At 37.6% G+C, this 21,031-nt stretch overlaps 1 long non-coding RNA gene across 1 annotated transcript in view; it reads right to left on the bottom strand.

The window, feature by feature from the left end:
* LOC139356807 (uncharacterized) overlaps positions 1-21,031 on the bottom strand; it is a 124,219-nt gene that overhangs the window by 92,063 nt on the left and 11,125 nt on the right. Inside the window, exon 2 of the long non-coding RNA XR_011609240.1 lies at positions 7,689-7,807. This is a non-coding gene — a long non-coding RNA (uncharacterized lncRNA). The remainder of the gene's footprint in view (positions 1-7,688; positions 7,808-21,031) is intronic.

The following is a 21,031-nucleotide window of genomic DNA, read 5'->3' on the forward strand; positions in this document are numbered from 1 at the left end:
CCTCATTCTATTCTACACTGATTCTCTATAACAATTTGGAAAATGTCTTTCATTATTTAGTTCTTAGTTATATCTTATGCACAGTTCCCTTATAGTTTTACTTGTAAGTCTTATTGCCTGGAAGATTTTTTTTTTAATAACTACATGCATTTAGTGTATTCATTTAATTTTAATAGCAAAACTCTAAGAAATAATATCACTAACTTCTTATGCAGCTGAAAATAGCAAACCATGGATTTTTATAAGAGTAATTATAGGAATTAAGACATACAATCAAGGGTACAGAAAACAAATGGCTGACTTTAGTTATTCTTGTGAAAATTGTTGTGAAATATGGCTTAAAATAGAAAACAAGAAAGAAACAGACTTCTGGTAACAGATTAAATTAATTGACCTCCAAATTGTAGGCACTTCTGTTCATTTCTGAAAAGGCTGTTTTATCTCCCGCCTGAACACATTGAAACTCTCCTTTTGTTGTGAATGACGTGTATTCAGCTGCCATTCAGGGATGGAAAACACCCCTTTTGATTGGTACCTGGAAACTTTAGAGCTTCTGGACTGAACAAAAGAGTTTTTTACGAATACAAAGGTTCAAATGTCTGTGTTATCTCTCAACTCTTCAGGAAGCAACTACTACTCTACCAGGGACTTATTTTTAATGCTTGAAACCTGTTAATGAAATATTAAGAATTATATATGTTATGATTAAAACTTCATTCTGCATTAGCTTTATTCACTAGTGAGATGTGCCAAAGCAAATTTGATTTTAAGTTTTGAGTTAAAAAAAAAAATATTTAGACAACTTCAAATGGAAAAGAGTAAAACTGGAATATGAATTTGAAAGAGTTGTTTTTTTTTTTTTTTTTTTTTTAGTAATACTTATTCAGTGCCTTATGTACATGACACTACTCTAGGTAATATACACAATTAAATTTTCAAAGAATCATGTGCAGTGGTTTTATAATTAAATCAATAAAAAGAACAGCCAACAATTCCAGACTCAACAATTTGAAGTATAGGGGAAAAATGTTTAGAGAAAGTAAAGAAAAGAGAGTAGTAAATTCAAGTACATAAACATCTTTTTTTTTTTTTTTTTTGAGATGGAGTCTTGCACTGTCACCCAGGCTGGAGTGCAGTGGTGTGATCTCCGCTCACTGCAATCTCCACCTCCCGGGTTCAAGAGATTCTCCTGCCTCAGCCTCCCAAAGTGCTGGGATTACAGGCATGAGCCACTGCACCTGGCTGTACATAAACATCTTAACTTCTATACAACATAAAGTCCATGAGGCAGTTCAAAAACAACAAAATAAGAAAAATATTTACTGACAGAAACTCTGAGTGTATTTTACCATAACATTCTATTTTTTAAATTAACATCATCTTTTGAAACTTTTACTCATACCTAAGGCTGTAGTTCATTTTTAAAAATTTCTCTACAACACCCTAGTGTACCATAATTTATTTATTTATTTGACTCTCAATTAATATTTAAGATGTTTCCAGATTGACGTTATTTAAGACTTACTCATATCTTTTGATCATTTTTCTATGTATAATTTTCTGGCTTTTTCTAGGTAATTTGTAAGAATATGTTTTCTGTATTCTAATTCATTGTCCGTTTTATGTAAACAAATAACTTTCTCCAAGGTTTTGCTTATCTTCCCTTTTGATATTGTGGGGTTTTTAAAATTTAACTTAGCAAAACTTTAAAAATTTTATTTTGAGATAAAGGTAGATAAACTGATGGTGTGTTTCGATGGACAGAAGTTCATAATTGTAATGTAGCTTAATTTATCAACGTTTTCCTTTCTGATTACTACTATTTAGAGTCTTATTTTTAAAATCTTCTCTATTTGATATCATAAATACTATCTCTTTTCACCTAAAATGTTCATAATTTTGCCCTTTATATTATGGATTTGTTATTATTTTTTAGTATGATGGGAAATAGGGGTCCAATTTCACGCATTTTTAAAATGTTTTCTTCTCATTCACAGTTTTTCTAGAGCCACTTATGGGAAAGTTCCTCTATTCTTTGCTTAGCTCCTGGACCATCTCTGTCACAGATAAATGTCTATAAAATGTGAGTCTTTCTTTGAGGTCATATATTTCTTTCTCCTTGGTAAATATTTTTAACTGTTTTATCATACATGTTGCCACCAGGTAGAAAGGCAATTGACTATTTAACAATTACTTCTAGCTGACAACCTTGTTAATATTAATACTTTGTCTAAAGATTATCTTATGTTTTCAGTATCAACAATCAGCTCCAAGTAATGACAGTTTTATTTTTTTCTTTCCAGTCTTGATAGATTTCTTTCTTTTTATGTCCTGATTACAGTGGCTAGGACCTCCAGAACAATGTTGAAAAGAAATGCCATTCATGTGCATCCTTTCTTATTTCTAACTTTAAAGGGAATACTTCCAATGTATCACTGTTGAGTATGATACTTGATGTATTTTGTGTCTGTGTGTGTGAAGCTATCTTTTCCAAAATTAAGGGAAGTTTCTTTCTATTTCATGGAAAGCATTTCTCAAGAATGGTTGCTAAATGCTGTATTTTGTGTTTGTATGTGTGAAGATATCTTTTACAAAATTAAGGGAAGTTTCTTTCTATTTCATGGAAAGCGTTTCTCAAGAATGGTTGCTAAATGTAATAAAGTGCTTTTTCTGCATCTATCATGATAATAGTAAGTTTTCCAAAAGATATTCTAATCAAACAAAACTATTCTTGTATAAACCAACTTTAATTTGATATATCACCCTTACTTATACATGGTAGGACTTAGTTTGCTATCTCATTTAGGAATTATTCTTTAGTCAGAAGGGAGATTCAGCTTATCAATTCTCTCTCTCTCTCTTTTTTTTTTGATATTCTCATCTGAATTTGCTATCAAGCTCATACCAATTTTATTAAAGAAGTTGGGGAGTGTTCTTCCTTTTTATACTATCTGTATAAAATAAAAAAAACAAAATAAAATATGTATTTATAAATCAAAATTATTTGTTCCTTAAATGATTGGTAGAACTCATAAAACTGGGCATAAAGTTTTCTTTATGGGACTATTTCAATCTAGTGATTTTATTTTGATTTCTTTTATTGCTACATTGTCATACAGATGTTCTATTTCTTGCCATATAATTTTATAGAGTTCTATTTTATATTGGTAACTTGTATTTTTCTAAAGATTAATCTGTCTTACCTATATTTCAGTATTTCAAATTTCACACCATTAAGTTGTTTACAATATTTTAGATATATCTGCTATATATTTTTGTTAGTTTATTAATTCCCAATTTTTAAAGTTGTGTCCTTTATCTTCTCTATTAGAGGTTATCAATTATATTAATCAGGCCAGACGTGGTGGCTCACGCCTGTAATCCCAGAACCTTGGGATGCTGAGGCAAGTGGATCACCTGAGGTCAGGAGTTTGAGACCAGCTTGGTCAACATGGTGAAACTACGTCTCTACTAAAAATACAAATAATTAGCCGGGCATGGTGTCACACGCCTGTAGTCCCAGGTACTCAGGAGGCTGAGGCATGAGAATCGCTTATACCCAGGAGGCAGAGGTTTCAGGGAGCTGAGATTGCACCCCTACATTCCAGCCTCGGTGACAGAGTGAGACCCTGTCTCAAAAAAAAAAAAAAAAATTATGTTAATCATTCCAATTTTGTCTTTGTTAAAATTCTACATTTTCTCTTCTATTTTCATTTATGTCTTGTCTTACATTTATCATATCTTTTCTGTTACTTCTTTGAGTTTATTGTGTTGTTCTTTTTCTAATTTGTTAAATAAGATCCTTATGTCATTAATTCTCAACTTTTCTTCATTATTATTATTATTATTATTATTATTATTATTATTATTTTTTGAGACGGAGTCTCGCTCTGTCGCCCAGGCTGGAGTGCAGTGGCGCGATCTCGGCTCACTGCAAGCTCCGCCTCCTGGGTTTACGCCATTCTCCTGCCTCAGCCTCCTGAGTAGCTGGAACTACAGGCGCCCGCCACCGCGCCCGGCTAATTATTTGTATTTTTAGTAGAGACGGGGTTTCACCGTGGTCTCGATCTCCTGACCTTGTGATCCGCCCGCCTCAGCCTCCCAAAGTGCTGGGATTACAGGCGTGAGCCACCGCGCCCGGCCCTACTTTTCTTCATTATAATAAACATTTAAATTTAAAATAAATTTACCTGTATAAATTATGATAAGTAGTATTTATATTACTTACATTACTCTTCTAAGTATAATGTTTTCAAATTTCTATTAGAAGTGTTTTTAAATTTCTAAATATTTGAAATTATTTAAATTATATTTTTGTTATTATTTTCTACTTAACTGCATTTTAATTAGAGAATGTGGTACTAGAATTTAATTCCATCCTGGCTTTTGAAATTCCAAAAATTACACATTTGATTTTTTTTTTTGTTTTAATTATGTTTACTTCTTTCTTTGCTCACCATTCCTCTCACAACACAGAAATTTCTGAGATCACTTTCCTCGCCTAAGTTTCTTTAGTGAGTTTCTTTTGTAATATCATCCCAAAAATATGATATTGAAAGTAGAGGAAAGAAAGCCCAGCTCACCTACAAATGAGTGACGCTTACATTGGCAGCTGCCCCAAAGAGCAATAATGGAAAGAAGATACTGGAATGACATCTACAAAATGCTGAGAAGAAATAACTGTTGTATTAATCCATTTTCATACTGCTATGAAGAAATACCTGAGACTGGGTAATTTACCAAAAAAAAAAGCTTTAATGGGCTCGCAGTTTCACATGGCTCGGGAGGCCTCACAATCATGGTGGAAAGTGAAGGAGGAGCAAAGACATGTCTTACACGGCAGCAGGCAAGAGAGTATGTGCAGGGAACTGCCCTTTATAAATTCATCAGATCTTGTGAGACTTATTCACTATCACAAGATAGTGTGATAGTGGAAAAAAGTACATATGGAAAAAACCTGCCTCCATAATTCAATTACCTCCCATGACATGTGGGGATTATGGGAATCACAACTCAAGATGAGATTTGGGTGGGGACACAGCCAAACCATATCAACTGTCAAATGTTGAATTTTATATTTCAGTGAAACTGTCTTTCAAGGGAAAGGGAGAAAAAAAAGAAGAAAATATTTCCAACAAATAAACACTGGAAAAAATTACTACCAATAGAGGCAATATTTGAAAAGATAATGGATGATAATTTTCATGAATTATTGCAGACATACAATATTTAGATTCAGGAAGCCAAAAGATCATAAACAAGATAAATAAAAATCAATCCACAATTTTCTCATTCTCCCTAATCATTCTAGACCCTTGAATGAAACATACACAAGGTCTTCTCACTCTATCCTTCACATCTCTTAAGATCTCTTTAACTATATTTCATCCCTTTGTCTTTTTTGTGCTATATTCTGTTATTCTTCTAGATCTATTTTCTAGGTCCATCTTTCTTTCTTCAGCTAGGTAAAATTTACTACTTAATCCATACACTGGGTTTTTAATATTAATTATTATAGCTACATTTCTAAACCTCTATTTGGTTCCTTTCAAAATCTGATTGGCCAGTTTCAATTGTCTTTTTTTCTGTCCTCCTATTTTCATTTCCATTTCCATTCCACCAAGGTGTTGAGAATGGGGAAAATTGGGAGTGTGGCTGTGATTTCCAATAAGAAACTATGTCTGTTCTGCCCTGGTAAACCTATTCTATTCCACTGGTAAACCTCTTGCATCATGAAGATATTGAAAGGCACTTTCCACAACAAAATGGAAAACTCTCCACTAATGGCATACATTTCTGTGATAGCAAAATGAAATTATCAAACCTTTCTCTATGATATATGTGCCACCCAGATGTCAATATTTGTTTTGTTTTCTGCACGTGAGTAATTTCATTCAATACTCTCTACATCAGTAGTTTTACTTATTGCTCTTTGTGATATTAAGTGACATCTCCCTTTTACTATTTATAAAGTGAATTTCCTGTATTTCAGCATTTTTGGTTTGTTTGTTTGTAGTAGCTGGCTACTTGGGTTTCTCAACAAAGATGTGACTTACAAATATTTTGCTTCTAAAAATGTAACTTTCTGGAAAAGGCAAAACTATAGATAGTTTAAAAAGATGAGTGGTTGACAGGGGTTCAGGGAAAAGAAGGGAAGGATAAATAGAGGGAGTACAGGGGATTTTTAAGGCAGTAGAACAGTGCCATATGATACTGTGAACCCTGAATATCTGAGACAAGTCTTAGTTAATTTAGAAAGTTTGTTTCGCCAAGGTTGAGGACGTGCACCTTTGACACCAGCCTCAGGAGTTCCTGAGGACATGTACCCAAGGTGGTCAGAGCACAGTCTGGTTTTATATATTTTAGGGAGACATGAGACGTAAATCAACATATGTAAGATGAACTTGTCTTGGAAAGGCAGGACAACTTGAAGCAAAGGCAGAACAACTCAAAGCCAGGAGGGGACTTCCAGGTCATAGGTAGATAAGAGACAAAAGATTACATTCTTTTGAGTTTCTGATTAGCCTCTCCAAAGGAGGCAATCAGATATACATTTATCTCAGTTAGCAGAGGCGTGACTTTGAATAGAATGGGAGGCCGGTTGGCTCTAAGCAGTTCTCAGCTTGACTTTTCCCTTTAGCTTAGTGATTTTTGGGCCCCAAGATTTGTTTTCCTTTCACACACTGTAATGTGGATACATGTAATTGGACATTTGTCAAAATTCATACAAGGTATACCTCAGAGATATTGTGGGTTTGGTTCCAGAGCACTATAATAAGGTGAATATTGTAATAAAGTAAGTCACATAAATATTTTGGTTTTCCAGTGCATATAAATATTATATTTGGGCTGGGCATGGTGGCTAACGCTTGTAATCCCAGAACTTTGGGAGGCTGAGGCGGGCAGACCACTTGAGGCCAGGAGTTGGAGACCAGCCTGGCCAACATGGTGAAACCCCGTCTCTACTAAAAACTATGAAAAATTAGCTGGGCGTCATGGAGGGTGCCTGTAATCCCAGCTACTTGGGAGGCTGAGGCAGGAGAATCACTTGAACCCGGGAGGTAGAAGTTGCAGTGAGCCAAGATGGTGACATTGCACTCCAGCCTAGGCAACAAGAGTGAGACTCTGTCACATACACACAAAAAAGCTATGTTTGGCTGGGTGCAGTGGCTCATGCCTGTAATCTCAGCACTTTGGGAGGCCGAGGTGGGTGGATTACTTGAGCTCAGGAGTTTGAGACCACCCTGGGCAACATGGCAAAAACCCATCTCTAAAAAAGAACAAAAAAAATTACCAAGGTGTGGTGACACACACCTGCGGTCCCACCTATAGAGGGATGCCTGCAGGGGATGCTGAAGTGGGAGAACTGCTTGAGCCTGGGAGTTTGAGGCTGCAGTGAGTCGTGATCACACCGCTCCAAGCTGGGTGACAGTAAATCAATGAATAAATAAATTTTATGTTTTTCTGGATGTTGTGGCAAGTATCTGTACTCCCACTCCTACTCAAGAGGCTGAGGTGGGAGGATCACTTGAGTCTAGGAGTTCGAGGCCAAGAAAGTGAGTTGGTCTCTGAAAAAAATTATTTTTACACTATACTATTGTCTATTAAATGTGTAAAAGCATTATGTCTAAAAAAATGTACATACCTTAATTTAAAAATATTTTATTGCTGGGCACAGTGATACATACCTGTAATCCCAGTTTCTCCAGAAAATTGCTTGAAGTCTAGGTGTTCAAGGATGCAATGTGCTATGATTGCACCTGTGAATAGCCACTGCACCAGCCTGTGCAACACAGCAAGACTTCATCTGTAAAGCAAAAACAATAACAAACAAATAAATAAATAAATAAAACTCTATTGGTAAAAAATGTCAACAGTCCTCTGACCCTTCAGTATGTTATGATCCTTTTGCTGGTGGAGGGTCTTGCCTTGGTGTTGAGGGCTGCCAACTGATCACACTGGTGGCTGCTGAAGGTTAGGGTGGCTGTAGCAATTGCTTAAAATAAGACAACAATGAAGTTTGTCACAATGACTTTTCCTTTCATGAAAGATTTATCTGTACCTTGTAATGCTATTCAATAGTTTTTTACCCACGGTAGAACTTTCAAAATTGAAGTCAATTCTCTCAAACCCTGCTGCTGCTTTATCAACTAAGTTTATGTAATATTATAAATCCTTTGTTGTCTTTTCAATAGTGCTCACAGTATCTTCACTGTCTTTACTTATCTATAAGAAGCAACTCTTCATCCATTAAATTTTTATCATGAGATTGCAGCAATTCACTCACATCTTCAGGCTCCACTTCACATTTTAGTTCTTTTCTATTTTTACCTTATCTGCAGTAACCTCCCCCACTGAAACCTTAAACTCCTGAAAATCATCCAAAGTCCTGTCGATGTTAATATTTTGACGTCCTCCCATGAGTCATGAATATCCTTAATGGCATCTAGAATGGTGAATCCTTTCCAGAAGATTTTCAGTTTACTTTACCTAGATTCATCTGAGGAATTACTATCTATGACAACTATAGCCTTACAAAACGTATTTCTTAAATAATAAGACTTAAAAGTCAAAATTACTCCTTGATCCAGGGTTTCAGAATGAATCTTGTGTTAACAGGCATAAAAATATTAATCTCCTTGTATATCTTCACCGGTGCTTTTGGGTGATCACGTGCATTATCAGTGAGCAGTAATACTGTGTAAAGAACCTTTTTCTGACTAGTAGGTCTCAATAGTGGGCTAAAATATTCAGTAAACCATGCTGCAAACCAATGTGCTGTCATCCAGGCTTTCTTGTTCCATTTACAGAACACAGGCAGAATCAATTTAGTATAATTCTTAAGGGCCCTAGGATTTTTGAAATGGTAGATGAATGTTGACTCCAAATTAAAGTCACCAGCTGCATTAGTCCCTAACAAGACAGTCAGCTTGTCCTTTGAAGTCTTGAAGCTAGGGATTGACTTCTCTCTGGCTATGAAAGTCCTAGATGACATCTTCCAATAGAAAGCTGTTTCATCTACATTGAAAATCTGTTGTTTAGTGTAGCCACCTTCATCAATTATCTTAGTTAAATCTGGATAACTTGCAGAGGCTTCTACATCAACACTTGCTGCTTTGCCTTGCACTTTTACATTATAGAAATGGTTTCTTTCCTTAAACCTCATGAACCAACCTCTGCCAGCCTCCAAATTTTCCTCTGCAGCTTCCTCACCTCTCTCAGCCTTCATAGAATTAAAAAGGAATTTGGGTCTTGCTCTGGATTAGGCTTTGGCTTAAGATAGTATTGTGGCTGGTTTGATCTTTTAGCCAGACCATTGAAACTTTCTCTATATATGCGATAAGGCTTATATGAAGCAATAAGACTGTTTCACTTTCTATTTGTGTGTTCACTGGAGTAGTGCTTTCAATTTCCCTCAAGAACTTTTTCTTTGCATTAATAACTTGGCTAACTATTTGGTGCAGGAGGCTTAACATTTGGCCTGTCTTGGCTTCCAACATGCCTTCCTCACTAAACTTAAGCATTTTTAGCTCTTGATTTAAAATGAGAGATATGAGACTCATTATTTCACTTGAATGCTTAGAAGCCATTTTAGGGTTATCAACTGGGGTAATTTCAATGTTGTGTCTCAGTTAACAGAGAGGTCTGAAGAGAGGGACAGATGTGGGGGAGTGACCAGTCAGTGGAACTGTCAGAACACACAACATTTACCGATTGAACCTGCAGTCTTATATTGATGTGGTTTGTGGCAGCCCCCAAACAATTACAATAATAACATCAAAGATCACTGATCACAGATCAGTGTAACACATGTAATAATAATGACTCCTTCCACTGCCCAAGATGCCAAAATGAAAGAAGGCCAAGAGGAGGAAGGTGACTCCGGACCCTGCTATTGGGAAGAAGCAGGAGGCCGAGAAACGTGTGAATCCCGTTTGAGAAAAGGCCTAAGAATTTTGGCATTGGACAGGACATCAGCCTAAAAGGGACCTCACCCGCTTTGTCAAATGGCCCGGCTGTATCAGTTTGCAGTGGCAAAGAGCTATCCTCTATAACCCACTAAAAGTGCCTCCTGTGATTAACCAGTTCACACAGGCCTTGGAGCGCCAAACAGCGACACAACTGCTTAAGCTGGCCGAGTACAGACCAGAGGCAAAGCAAGAGAAGAAGCAGAGGCTGTTGGCCCAGGCTAAGAAGAAAGCTGCTGGCAAAGGGGACGTCCCCACTAAGAGACCACCTTCCTTTGAGCAGGAGTTAACACTACCACTACGCTGGTGGAGAACAAGAAGACTCAGCTGGTGGTGACTGCAAACGACTTGTATCCCATGATGCTGGTTGTCTTCCTGCCTACTGTGTGTCACAAAATGGGGGTCCCTGACTGCATTATCAAGGGAAAGGCAAGACTGGGACACTTAGTCCACAGGAAGACCTGCACCACTGTTGCCTTCACACACGTTAAGTCGGAAGACAAAGGAGCTTTGGCTCAGCTGGTGGAAGCTATCAGGACCAATTACAATGAGAAATATAATGAGAGTCGCCATCACGGGGAAGGCAATGTGCTGGGTCCCACATCTGTGGTTTACATTGCCATGCTGGAAAAGGCAAAGGCTAAAGAACTTGCCACCAAACTGGATTAAATGTATGCTGTTGAGTTTTCTGTATGTGAAAATAATTAAAAATAATACAAACTCTCAAAAAATAATAATGAAAAGGCTTTGAAATATTGGGAGAATTACCAAAACCTGACACAGAGACATGAAGTGAGCACAGGCTGTTGGAAAAATGGTGCCAATAGACTTGCTTGACACAGGGTTGCCAGAAACCCTCAATTTGTAAAAAATGCAGTATCTGTGAAGCACAATAAAGTGAAGTACAAAAAATGATGTATGCCTGTACAATACAAAGAATTAACACTAATGTTAATGGACGTCAGTTAAAAATAATGTATTAACATCGTTTTATCAGTTGTAACAAATGTACCACTAATGAAAGATATTAATAATAGGAGGAACTAGAATGTTGAGCGGGTATATGAGAACTTGGTTCTTTCCACTCAATTTTCTGTAAACCTAAAACTGCTCAAAAAATAAAGTCAATTAGTTTTTTTTTTTAAAGCCAACTTTGAATTTAAGTTGCTCTGAAGTTCTGCTTGCTGCTTTACCTCTAGATAGAAAATACTTCAATTTAATAGTAGAAAGCATCCATGTTGCTTTTTCTGTGAAAATCTGATTTTTTTTTTTAATCAGAGAGGTTATCATTCTTTTTTTGAAAGTGTGATGAATTTTATAACAGATTATGCACTGGTATGTAGATATAAATTGATAGGAGAAATAGTACAACTTACTTTTCCTATATTCATCATCAAAATTCCTATTCTTTTAAAATTTTGACTGCTTGTGTGGTTACCACACTCTCAGATTAATTTGTCCCAGCATGTAAAGACTCCCATGCTAAAAGTAAGTATTTTGGAAAATGTCATTTCTACTTTTTCTCTTTTAAGGCCTGTGTGAAACATATTTCTTCTAGAAAATGTTCTCTGACACTATACTTTACTAAATTACTGCCTAATGTTCTGAATTGTGCTCACTCTTCTCTCTGACTTCTCTTTGCAGCCAATAATAGCAGAAGCTCTTAACTTTATGCTAGACACTGTATGTGCTAAGCATTTTATTTACACTAATTTGATTTTGAGGATAATCCTTCCTGGTAGGTAGTGTGATTTCTAGTTTATGAAACTGAAGAAGCCATGATTATGAATTAGGTCTTATTGAACACAAAAGCCTTCTGCTTTCAAGGACTTTGCTGTATGTGTTTTGTTAGCATGAACCCTCAGAGCATCTCTACTATTTTGTAAGTGTTAAGCTCTTGCCTGTGTGCATGTTGTATAACCACAATGAAATGGTAAACTCGGAAGGGAAAACACCATAAGTCCTATTTCTTTATTATCTGCCACTCCCAGTGCCTGCTGAATTCTTAGTCTAGTACTTTGTCCTGAAAATGCTAATGACCAACTCCAAAACTGATTTTTTAATTTTTTTAAATTACGGGCTCATCAAATTTAGAAAGACTGACTGGGCGCAGTGGCTTATGCCTATAATCCCAGTATTTTGGGAGGCCAAGGCAGGCGGATCACTTGAGGTCAGGAGTTCAAGACCAGCCTGGCCAACATGGTGAAACCCCATTTCTACTAAAAGTGCCTGCTGAATTCTTAGTCTAGTACTTTGTCCCGAAAATGCTAATGACCAACTCCAAAACTGATTTTTTAATTTTTTTAAATTACGGGCTCATCAAATTTAGAAAGACTGACTGGGCGCAGTGGCTTATGCCTATAATCCCAGTACTTTGGGAGGCCAAGGCAGGCGGATCACTTGAGGTCAGGAGTTCAAGACCAGCCTGGCCAACATGGTGAAACCCCATTTCTACTAAAAATGCAACAAAACAAAACAAAACAAATTAGCCGGGCGCGGCAGCGCGCGCCTGTAGTCCTAGCTACCCTAGAGGCTAAGGCAGGAGAATCACTTGAACCAGGGAGGCAGTGAGCCAAGATTGCACCACTGCACTCCAGCCTCCGTAACAGAGCAAGACTTTGTCTCAAAAAAAAAAAAAAAAAAAAGAAATTCAGAAAGACTACTGCTTTCCACTGAAATATTTTTATTCGGTAAATTCGAAAACTCGGCCGGGCGCGGTGGCTCAAGCCTGTAATCACAGCACTTTGGGAGGCCGAGACGGGCGGATCACGAGGTCAGGAGATCGAGACCATCCTGGCGAACACGGTGAAACCCCGTCTCTACTAAAAAAATACAAAAAACTAGCCGGGCGAGGTGGCGGGCGCCTGTAGTCCCAGCTACACAGGAGGCTGAGGCAGGAGAATGGCGTAAACCCGGGAGGCGGAGCTTGCAGTGAGCTGAGATCCGGCCACTGCGCTCCAGCCCCGGCGACAGAGCGAGACTCCGTCTCAAAAAAAAAAAAAAAAAGAAAACTCAAGCACCAGTGCTTTCTTAAAGTACAAAAATTCAGTAAGATAAGAGAATGTCTTAAAGTGTTTTTGATTTGCAAAGCATTTCTAATATATATAATCTCTTTTAATTTTGACAATGCAACCATATAGAATTTTCATTTTAAAATGAAAATTATTTTGCAAATATCTAAGTAACAAACCTGTACTTGTACTTGCTAAATCTATAAAAATAAAAATAAATACAATAAAAATTCTGAAACTCAGAGAAGTGAAGTGACTTGTTTGCACTTGGTAGTAATTAGGTGGGTTCATACTCCAGCCTAAGTCCTCTGATTCCAAAGAGCAGATTACTCAATAATTCACAGTTTGTGTGTCTGAGTGTGTATTTATTTAAAAGTTTTTATTACAGCCAAATTATCATCCAGAAAGGTTGCTACCAGTTGATAGACAATGTAATGAAATGGTTAGAGCATTGACTCTAGAGCCACTTATTAGCTGTGAGACCTCAGTATAAGTTACTAAACCATATCGTGCCTCAGTTCAACTGTAAAATGTGGATGACAATATAGCACCTAATCATAGGGTTACTGTGAGGATTAAATGAATTAATATATGGAAAACACTGAGAACACATTTGTGATTCTATCAGAAAGCCATTATTAGTAACAATCTAAAGGGTCAAAAATGCCACTGACTTTTTGCCTTATTTTGCATTTTCCTAATTACTAGTAAGGTGAGCACCATTTTGTGTTGTTGTTGTTTGGTATGATCTCTTTTGTGAATGGTCAGCCCATATCTCTTGCTCATTCTGTAAACTTTTTTTAGTCTCTTCATTTTGATTTGTAGGAGCTTTACAACATATTCTTGGGCTGGGTGCAGTAGTTCACATCTGTAATCCCAGTTCTCTGGGAAGCCAAGGTGAGAGGATCACTTGAGCCCAGGAATTCGAGACAAGCCTGAGCAATATAGGAAGACTCCTTCTCTACAGAAAATTTAAATATTGGCTGGATGTGGTGTTGGACACCTGTGGTCCTAGCTACTCAGGAGGCTGAGGTTGGAGGATACCTTGAGCTAGTAAGGTGGAGACTGCAGTGAACCATGATTGCATCACTGCACTCCAGACTGGACTATAGAGTGAGAGTTTGTCTCAAAAACAAAACAAAACATATTTTGGATATGAATCCTTTGTAATACATATATAGCAATCTTTTGCCTTGTCACTTATTTTTAACTTTGTTCAAGTTGTCTTTTTTTGTAGCAGTTTAAAACTTTTATGTACTCAACTTGTCAAGTTTCTCTTTTAAAAACTTTTGATTTGTATCACATATTTTATATTTACTTCTAATACTTACATAGTTTTGGTTTTTATATGCAGATATTTTATACCCTAAAAATTAATTTTTGTGTATGGAGGGAGGGATCTCCCTCTTTCCCTCCCAAATGAGTAAGCATCATCACATGAGTAATTTGGAGTTTGATAATCTGTTCAAGTTTTATCACTTGTAATACTCACCCCTCAAATCTTCTCTCTGGTTTCCCCTCTGACCTCTTTCTAAAAGATAGGAATATTTTAATATCCTGATGATATTTTCTATCATCAGAGAGTGAGAGTGACAGAGAGAGAGAGAGCTGGTCTTCCTTCCTTTTTTTTTATAAGGGCACTAATCTCATTATGAGGGCCACATACACATGATCTCATTATGAGGGCCACATCCACATGACTTCATCTAATGCTAATTATCTCCCAAGGGCCCCATCTTGAAATATTATCATATTGGAGGTTAGGGCATTAACATATGAATTTGGGGGTGGGGGACACAAATATTCAGTCCCTAAATTCCATCCTTGGTCCCCCAAAATACATGTCTTTCTTCCATGCAAAATACATTCATTCCATCCCAATAGCATCAAAAGACTTAACTAATACCAGCATCAACTCTAAAGTCTAAAGTTCAAAGTCTCATCTAAATATCATCTAAATAAAATATGGGTGAAACTGGAGGTATGATATATACTGAGGCAAAATTCATCTCCAGCTGTGAACCTGTAAAATCAAAAAAGTTATATGCTTTCAAAATACCATGGTAGAACAGGCATAAGAGAAACATTTCCATTGAAAAATGGTTATTTCAGAAGAAAGAAAGGAGTGACAAGTCCCAAGCAAATCCAAGACCTGGTAAGGCAAATTTCATTAGATCTTAAGGCATGAGGATAATCCTCTTTTGCTTGATGCTCTGCTCTCTGGCTGCATTGCTCCTTGGTTCCAGGTCAGGGTCCCACCCCAACAGCTTTAGGCAGAGGCCGTTTGGCTGGCTGAAACTAAGGTAGTGGCCTGGATCACCCTCTTAATCACCTTCAGGTTCATTGTTGCCTCTTCTTGATGAATAGTGCATGTTTGCAGACAAATGGCACTATCATCCCATCCTATCAAATCCAAGAGGTCTAAAAGCCTTCCTTTATTTCATCCCATCTCCATCCCCTTCAGCTCAAACTTGCAGTGTTTCTCTTTGTATAATTCCATAAACTCTTTAACAAGTGATAGCCTAGCAACACCTCTGGTATGCTTTTTACAATATGCTTTCTTATTTTTGCAATATGGTCAGCTGAGAACTTCCTAAATCTTCAAGTTTTGGGTTTTCTTGTGTATAACAATTCCTTCTTTAATTCCTCTCTCTCCATTCACGTTTCACTATAAGCAATCAGGAAGAACTAAGCCACTTGTTCAACACTTTGCTTATAAATATCCTTAGCTAAATATCTAGTTTCATTGCAAGCAAGTTCTACCTTCCACAAAACACTAGTATACAATTTAGTCAAGTTTTTGTCACTTTATAACAAGGATTACCTTTCCTCTAGTTCTGATAACAGGTTATTCACTTCCATCTGAGACCTCACAAGAATCACTAATACCCATATTTCTAACATGTGCCTCAAAACTCTTCCAGCCTCTACCCAGTACACAGTTCCAAAGCCACTTGCACAAACATGTTTAGATATTTGTTACAGTAGTACTCCACTTTTTGGTACCTAAATCTGTTTTAGTCTGCTTGGGCTGCCATAGTAAATACCTTAGATTGGGTGGTTTAAACAATGGAAATTTGTTTCTCATAATTCTGGAGTCTGGAAAATGCAAGATCAAAGTGCTAGCCTATTCATTTCCTGGTGAGGGCTTGCTTTCTGCCTTGCAAATGGCCACCTTCTTAATGTGTCATTACATACCTTTTTGTGCATGTGTAGGGAGACAGAGACAGAGAGAGGGAGAGCAAGCTCTCTAGTGTCCGTTTTTACAAAGGCACTAATCCCATCATGAGGGCCTCATCCTCATGGCCTCATCTAACCCTAATTATCTCCCAAGAACCCTGTCCCTTCATACTATCACACTGGGTGTCAGGACTTCAACATATTAATTGGGGAGGTGGGAGAGACACAAACATTTAGTCCATAAGAGTTACTATTATAGGGCATCAGGTCACATGCTGCTCATGCCTTTCCAACTCAGACAGCCTTAGGACTGGTGTGAGTTTCAAAGGAGAGAACAAAGGTCTTCTTGACCCCTCAAAGCAACATTGTGCAGTCTGGAGAATTTGTCATCATCTGCCACCTTGAAATTAAGCCTATGAGAAAGCAAAAGCTTTCTCATAGAGTACCTGTTGTAGGCAGTAGCACTTTGTGGATTTGGGAATATCAGTAACTTGGCTCTACTTTCCAGCAAGAATGGCATACAGTGTAGTACCTGTTGTGGCTGGGAGAGTAAGGAGCATCATAGCCATTCTTCTTCATGGTTACCAAGTGGATTTCCCTCTCAAAGTCCATCTCCTTCAGTGTCTGATGCATGCCACATTCTGGAGATAGCACCAGAGACCTCACCTACAGGGCCTGGGCACTGCCATTCTGGCCTTGGCCTCTATCTCAGGCTTAGGCCCCAGCCTGTCAAGACATGACATTTTTAAAGCACTCCATCCACCCACCAGTAAAAACAAAACAAAATAATGTGGTGTTTAGATTAATTAGGAAATTAAAATAAGCAGAGAATATTATTATTGATGCATGATGTTGCCAAATAAAAACATCAAATATGCATTAATGAGGACTACAAGAAGCTGTGACAAGCAATAAAAAATAATAATCCATCATGGTTCACATGTTTGCATACTATTCTATGTAAACCCATAGATTTTATTTATATTTAAATTTTTAATTGTATTTATATTATATTTATTTATATTTAGACTTTTTCCGAGTCTAATATCTCACTCCAGAATATGATAGATATTTAGTGTGGTGAAACTTTCCTTTTGTGTGTGCGTGTGTGTGTGAGACTCTGAATTGCTTCACAGATTTAAAATAAGCAGGATCAAAATAAAACCTATGGGCACATCTACATACCCTGGATGTGCAGTAAAACATGCTGCCGCTTAATTGATAAAACTGTGTTCCAAGAGCAGCTAGTGTTTCCTTAACTAATATTCATGTTAGTTAACGTTTGGACTTGAAGAAGTTGCCATTTATTCATCCTTTTGTTCAGTGAACAGTTATAGAACACCTTCTTTGGGCTACTGCTTTATAGTAAGCACTGGACACCAACTAGGGAACAGGATGCAGAATCTGTACTTTGCTAGAGGTTACAGTCAAGTGAGTGGAGTTTACTGCCATACTTGGACAGAAAAAATAATACATTGAGAAGACATGAATTTAATAAAGAACAAGAATTATGAAAGTGATCCAAGTGGAGATAAGTTTAAACAGGAGGCTCAAACTGTTACAAGGATAGGGAAATTGTGAAAATAGCATGGAAATTTCAGGTATGGGGATGGCAAATACAGTGCTTAGAAACAAACCATATATATATATATATTTTTAGAGATGGGGTTTCACCGTGTTAGTCAGGCTGGTCTCAAACTTCTGACCTTGTGATCCGCCTGCCTTAGCCTCCCAAAGTCCTGGGATTACAGGCATGAGTCACTGCGCCCAGCCTTGCAAACTATACTTTCATTTCAATTTTGAAACTTATCAAGTTAGTAGGAATAGTAAGGAATTGATATTTGTGGAAGTGTTTTAGAGAAATGCATGTGTATATGGCACATGACACCATTATAGTAGGTAATCAAGCAGACATGAGCAAGGCAGGAGAGGGCACCACCCGCCCCACCAGGAATGTCAGGCGACCATCAGGTGATGGTCAGGTGGTGGTTAAACTGCCTCTAAAATAATAATTGGTTGCAGCCAGCAACAGGGAAAGGCAGTCTCCCAACAGACAGAAACAACTGAAACTGATAATCCACAGCTTCCCGATAAGATCTCAGGAGTTGGGTGAGTGACCTCATGAATACGCACTAAGAAGCAAAATGACAGAGTTTAACTGGTTATGACCTTATAGGAACACTCAACTGGTAAGAGAAAAATGCCTCAATGAGCACGTGCACAATGTCAGGAAGCACACTGCACATGTGGCCCCTCCCAAGTGTTGGCAGCCCACTGCACATGTGGACAGCCACTCTAAAAAAAGAATCGGGGAGAAGAGATGAGGGAAGACACCGGAAGAATACCAATGTATAAAACCCCAAGTCAATGGTCAAACTATTCACATGAATCTCTCAAGTCACTGGTTTGGCCCTCTTCCAAGTGTACTTTACTTTTGTTCCTGCACTGAAACTTTTTGTGTGTGTGTGTGTGTGTTTTTTTTTTTTTTTTTTTTTTTTTGTATTTTAGTAGAAACAGGATTTCACCGTGTTGCCCAGGCTGATCTTGAACTCCTGAGCTCAGGCAGTCCACCCACCTTGGCGTCCCAAAGTGCTAGGATTACAAGCGTGAGCCACCGCGCCTGGTACTGCTCTGAAACTTTTTAATGAACTTTCACTCCTGCTCTAAAACTTGCCTTGGTTTCTCCCTCTGCCTTATGCCCCTCGGTTGAATTCTTTCTTCCGAGGAGACAAGAATTGAGGTCGCTGCAGACCCGTGAGGATTTTTCACTATTAACAACATTACTAGTATTTTGATTTTATACAGTCACTAGTTTTTCTTTTTTTTTAAACCAAATACTCAGATAAATATTTCCAAAATCTTGATGATAGAAAATGAATTCACAGGTAACTTGATAGTTGTTCTGGTATACAGATGCTAATGTGTGGGATGAATTAAGGAGAGGACAGGCTGGAGACAGGCACCTCCTGGGAAAATAATGCATTAGTTCTGGCAACAGCTTGAGGTTTGAGTTAATAGTTCTTTTTATGTCCTACAAAAATAAAATTTATATCTTTATATTTTAATATTGAATAACCAAAATATGTAAGTACTATTAAAAACCATAGTTTTATGTTCTTTCTAAAATTCGAAGTTATATTTTATCATAGTACAATACTTTTCATACATAGTTTTCTAAGTTTAAAATATTACTAACACCTATACTTTGGACATGTATAAGGTTAAAAAGTTACAATAAGCTAACATTAATTTATTGAAGAAAAATTTTTATTAATTTACGGTAGCCTAAGAATACAATGTTTATAAAGTCTGCAGTATTGTGCAGTAGTAATGTCCTAGGCCTTCACATTCACTCCCACCCACTGACTCACCCAGAGCAACTCACTTATAGTCCTGCAAGCTCCATTCATGGTAAGTGCCCTACACAAGTGTACCATCTTTTATCTTTTATACCATATTTTTACTGTACATTTTCTATGGTTAGATGCGTTTAGATATACAAATGCTTACCATTTTGTTACAATTGCCTGCAGCATTCAGTATAGTAACATGCTATATACACCACACAACCTAGATGTGTAGTAGGCTGTATGGTCTATGTTTGTGTAAGTACATGCTATAATGTTGGTACAATGACACAATTACCTGAAGATGCATTTTTTAGAATGTATCCCCATCATTAAGTGACACATGACTGTGTATACACACACACATACACACACAAGTATAGGTGTGTACATTAATTTATTTTTTCTTTGTTTTAAAGACAGGGTCTCACTCTGTCACCCAGGGTGGAATGTGGAATGCAGTGGCACAGTTACAGCTCACAGCAACCTCAAATACTTGGGCTCAAGCAATTTTCCCTCCTCAGCCTCCTATGTAGCTGGGACTACATGTGCACCCCACCCTGCCCAGTTAATTTTTTATAAATTTTTTGTAGTGGCTAGGTGCAGTGGCTCATGCCAGTACTTTGGGAGGTTAAGGCAGGTGGATTGCTTAAGCTCAGGAGTTCGAGACCAGCCTGGGCAACATAGCAAAACCCTGTCTCTCCAAACAAACAAACAAACCACAAAATGGCTGCCTGTGGTGATACATGCCTGTAGTCCCAGGTACTCTGGAGGCTGAAGTGAGAAGATGACTTGATCCTGGGAGATAAAAGCTGCAATGAACAGAGATTGGGCCACTGCACTCCAGCTTGGGTGACAGAGCAAGATGAAGGAAGAGAGGGCAGGAGGAAAGGTGGGAGGGAGGAAGGGACGGGGGGAATAGGAGTGCTGGGTCTCCCTATGATGCCCAGGGTGGTCTCAAACTTCTGGCCTTAAACAATCCTCTCACCTTATCCTCACTAAGTGCTGGGATTACAGGCATGAGTGACTGCACCCAGCCTTAACTTATTAAAAAAAAATGACTTACAAAAAGTTGTAAAATAGAACACACAGTTCCCATATGCCCAGGGGCCCTTATATAACAATTTATGTAAGTATGCCATAATTATCAAACCAGAATATTAGCATTTGTTTACAAAATGTCCTTGTTCTGTTCCAGGGAACCCAATCTAGGATCTCCCTTTGCATTTAGCTGTCATGTCCTCTTAGTTTTCTATCTGTGACTGTTTCTTTGTCTTTCAAGACCTTGGCACTTTTAAGAGTACTGATCATTTATTTTGTGGAATGTCTGTTTGAGTTGTTCTGATGTTTTCTCAAGATTTGTTTGAGGTTATGCATTTTTTGCAAGAATATCAGAGAAGTGATGTTGTACCCTTCAAAGTGCATCCTATTAAGAGGCACAGGATGCTCATATGTCTTATCACCAATGATATTAACTTTGATTTCATACCTGAGATGTTGTCTGCTAGGTTTCTCCACTAGAAAA

Source organism: Macaca nemestrina, chromosome 10 (genome assembly GCF_043159975.1).
Source record: "Macaca nemestrina isolate mMacNem1 chromosome 10, mMacNem.hap1, whole genome shotgun sequence".
NCBI classification, from domain to species: domain Eukaryota; kingdom Metazoa; phylum Chordata; class Mammalia; order Primates; family Cercopithecidae; genus Macaca; species Macaca nemestrina.